Source organism: Acanthochromis polyacanthus, chromosome 17, assembly GCF_021347895.1.
Source record: "Acanthochromis polyacanthus isolate Apoly-LR-REF ecotype Palm Island chromosome 17, KAUST_Apoly_ChrSc, whole genome shotgun sequence".
NCBI classification, from domain to species: Eukaryota; Metazoa; Chordata; class Actinopteri; family Pomacentridae; genus Acanthochromis; species Acanthochromis polyacanthus.
Genome location: NC_067129.1, coordinates 26,125,307 through 26,129,903, shown reverse-complemented (window position 1 = coordinate 26,129,903; position 4,597 = coordinate 26,125,307).

Below are 4,597 nucleotides of genomic sequence, written 5' to 3'. Positions count from 1 at the left end.
GTAAACCCAAATGTGTAGTGCGGGTGAACTGGGAACGTCTGGCGGAGGACCCTGTCCGTAGGGTTTTCAACTCCCACCTCTGGAAGAGTTTCTCCTGCATCCCGGGGGAGGTTGGGGACATGGATTCTGAGTGGTCCATGTTCAAAGCCTCCATTGCAGAAGCAGCTGTTAGGAGCTGTGGTCTGAAGGTCACTGGTGCCTGTCGCGGCGGCAATCCAAGGACCCGCTGGTGGACACCAGCGGTGAGGGAGGCCGTCAGGCTGAAAAAGGAGACTTTTCGAGCCTGGTTGGCTCGGGGGTCTCCTGAAGCAGCTGACAGGTACCGGCTGGCCAAAAGGGCGGCAGCTGCGGCAGTTGTGGAAGCTAAAACTCAGGTGTGGGAGGAGTTCGGGGAGGCCATGGAGAAGGACTTTCGGTCGGCCTCGGGGAAGTTCTGGCAAACCATTCGATGCCTCAGGAAGGGCAGGCAGGGCTTCGCTCAGGCTGTGTACGGTCGGGGTGGAGAACTGTTGACCCGTACTGGGGATATCGTCGAGGAACTCCTGAACCCGTTAAACACGTCCTCTATGGAGGCAGAGCGTGAAGACTCGGGGGTATCTGCGTCCATATCCATGGCAGAGGTTGCCGAGGTAGTTAAAAAGCTCCTCGGTGGCAAGGCGCCAGGTGTGGACGAGATTCGCCCTGAGATGCTGAAGGCTCTGGACATTGTTGGACTGTCTTGGTTGACACGTCTATACAATGTCGCGTGGGCATCGGGTACAGTACCTGGGGAGTGGCAGACCGGGGTGGTGGTCCCTATTTTTATAAAGGGGGATCGGAGAGTGTGTGCCAACTACTGCGGTATCACACTTCTCAGCCTCCCCGGGAAAGTTTACTCTAGGGTGCTGGAAGGGAGGATCCGACCGATAGTCGAACCTCGGATTCAGGACGAGCAATGAGGATTCCGTCCCGGTCGTGAACAGCGGACCAGCTCTTTACCCTTGCGGAGCTGCTGAGGGGGTCATGGGAGTATGACCTGCCAGTCTACATGTGTTTTGTAGATCTGGAGAAGGCCTACGACCGTGTCCCCCAAGGGGCTTTGTGGGGGGCACTGCGGGAGTATGGGGTCCGAGGCTCGTTGTTACGGGCCGTTCGGTCCCTGTACAACCAAAGTGAGAGCTGTGTCCGCATACTCGGCATTAAGTCAGACACGTTTCCGGTGGGTGTTGGACTCCGCCAGGGCTGCCCCTTGTCTCCAATCCTGTTTGTGGTTTTCATGGACAGGATTTCAAGGTGCAGTCGTGGTGGGGAGGGTTTTCGGTTTGGGAGCCTCAGGATTGGATCTCTGCTTTTTGCGGATGATGTGGTTATATTGGCATCCTCAGACCATGACCTCCGGCACGCACTGGAGTGGTTTGCAGCTGAGTGTGAAGTGGCAGGGATGCGGATCAGCACCTCCAAGTCCAAGACCATGGTTCTCTGCCGGAAACCGGTGGAGTGCTTCCTCCGGGTTGGGGGGAGTTGCTTCCCCAAGCGAAGGAGTTTAAGTATCTCGGGATCTTGTTCACGAGTGATGGGAAAATGGAGCGAGAGATGGACAGGCGGATTGGTGCGGCGTCAGCAGTAATGCGGGCGTTGTACCGAACCGTCGTGGTGAAGAGGGAGCTGAGCCGTAAGGCGAAGCTCTCGATTTACCAGTCCATCTACGTTCCAACCCTCACCTATGGTCATGAGCTTTGGGTAGTGACCGAAAGAACAAGATCGCAGATACAAGCGGCCGAAATGAGCTTCCTCCGTAGGGTGGCTGGGCTCAGCCTTAGAGATAGGGTGAGGAGCTCAGACATCCGTAGGGAGCTCGGAGTAGAGCCGCTGCTCCTTCGCATCGAAAGGAGCCAGTTGAGGTGGTTTGGCCACCTGATTCGGATGCCTCCAGGGAGACTTCCTTTGGAGGTTTTCCGAGCACGTCCGTCTGGTAGGAGACCCCGGGGCAGACCCAGAACTCGCTGGAGAGATTATATATCTCGTCTGGCCTGGGAACGCCTTGGGATCCCCCAGGAAGAGCTGGAAAGCGTCGCTGGGGGGAGGGACGTCTGGAACGACCTGCTTCGCCTGCTGCCCCCGCGACCCGGCCCCGGATAAGCGGAGGAAAATGGATGGATGTATGGAATTAGGTTGTGAGGTCAATGCTCTAGCAACATCAGTGGTTCTGAGAAATTGCACATACAACCTTTAATGAAATTAGTTTTTTGTGCATTTGTTATGACACATTGCAAAAGTCTATTAGGAGCGCTACAACTAAGCTTTTGTTAATTTGTCAGTGGCTGGTCACAGTATCACAACAAAAGAACATTCTGCAGCCCAAAAAGTATTTTCCCCTTTAGACCACCACCATAAAATGACACCTGTAGATTCACTGTACATTTTCTTACATTGGTGCATGAGACCTGACATGATAAATAATGGTTATGCAGATGGAAGTTGCACAGACAGTTTAAATGCTTTAGCAGAATTATCTGCGCTGACAATTAGAATTATTATTCTGCCAAGGAACGCAGGAGAGGTATGTGACAATCAGTGTACGTTTATCAGTCTGTGTGCAACATTACTCAAAAACAGACTAACAGATTTGGATGGAATCTTTAGAAATGACACAAGGACTACCTCATTAGATTTGGCAGTAATGCAGTTTATAGTCCAGATCCATGGATTTGTTAAAGATTTCTGGATCATTGCGAGATAGCGAAACAGCGTCACTGTAACTATGACAACAGGTGAATGCTACGTCCACTCACATGATCATGATCACATGATTGTGATGTTACGGTGGGTACACAGGCTCAGATGCAGGAAATGAGATGACTGGTTTAAATATGCTTTCATTTACAACACAGGGGAAAAAAATACAGAGAACTACAATTGCATACCAGAAATATGACTACGGATACAGTCGAAGAACTAACCGCCAAGGGCGGAGCAGATGTAGATACCCTCCAGAGGGTAGGCTCACTAACTACACAAAAGGTAAGTAAACCTACATTTGGTACGACCAAGGCAGGAGTACAAATTAAATACAAACAATAAGAACAGAACATAAACAGGATTCTCAGCTACAGCAATCCTGAAAACTCAAAGACTAGACTAACACAAGGCTAGAAACAGTTTAAAACTGAACCTGAAAAGCACAAAATTATACCAGAAGATGCAAACAGAATTATGCACAAAAAAGCCAAATGGAATGGACTAAATAAACAAGAGAACTGGTCTAATAATAAAGTCTGGTATTGCTTGGGCTTGGTGACTTAACTGACTGTGCCAGGGAAATAAGTCCGATTTTGGGCCAGGTTCCGACCAGTCTAGGGAGGACGAGATGCTCCAAGGTATAATAGTAGCCAGTGGTGTATTAGTTGGCATACAGGGTGGACAGACTGGAGGGCTGGCGTGGCTGGTATTCACAGTGGCGTGGCAGGCAGCAGGTGTGCTCTTCAGGTGAACGGAGAATATCCAGGGAGTCAAAGAACCACAAGAAGCCAAGGGAATCCGAGGGGTTGAGGAATCTTGCCACAGGCAGATGGTGTGAGCAAAAGAACCAGGTGACACAAGCAGGCAGGAGTCAGTTCTAAAGAGAAAACAGCATTACTAGAAGCATGAGAACAAAAGGCTCAGTCTGAACAGTGTACAGCACTAACTGTAGATTGTTCACAGTCCAGCGTTGAGTGCAGAGTTACATCTGGTTTTATGGGGCAGCAGGAGTAGTTGATTTAATGGCTCCCACCTGCTTGCATTCTGCTGCTCACTAATCAGCAACACCAATTGCCAAGCCTCTGTGCCAACGCACACCAAGGAGAGAGAGACCAGGGCCACAGGAGGGAGAGCACTGCTGCTAATCCCAGCCTGTGGCTGTGACCATGACATGCGATCCTACGACAAATCCACCACGACATATCCATCGGAAATGATATGAGGAACAATTGATTAGGTTGTTCCTCAACCTAATCAATTGGTTGATTAGGTAACCTAACCGGGATTAGGTAACCTAATCAACCAGTTGATTAGGTAATAGATATCATATTAAAACTGTTCTTCACTCAATTTCCCATTTCAACACATTTTCTCACTAAGAGGCAGTTAAAGGGTATTCAATATAGGTCCTATCTACCTACACAAATATACTATGAACTGTGCTTATCTTTGACTTGTTAAACTCTATTATTGCTTTTACTATAGGGTGTTTCCGAGTCCCATCATTTCCGCCACCCGCTACAATTTTAGATCATGCGATTCGGTATCCGTACATAACATACACATGCATAACACATGCCTGTGCTCAGAGCAAGGTAATTTTTTTAAATTAATGTCAGGATTCCCCTCTCACCCCCACTCCCCCCTGACTCCCCAAATTCCCTTCCCTATCTGGTTCTGGTCTCTCTCCCTCTCTCCCTCTCTCCCTCTCTCCTTTCAGCAGGACTCGGAGTGGAGCAAGTCACAGCTGGCTCCTGTTTGGCAATCAGCTACATCCCTGGAGTCTGGGCAGCTGTGTTCTATTCCACTAATCACACCACTGCAATAAAGACTGGCTGAACTCTCCACACTCTGCCAGATTGTTGCATTTGACTCATGC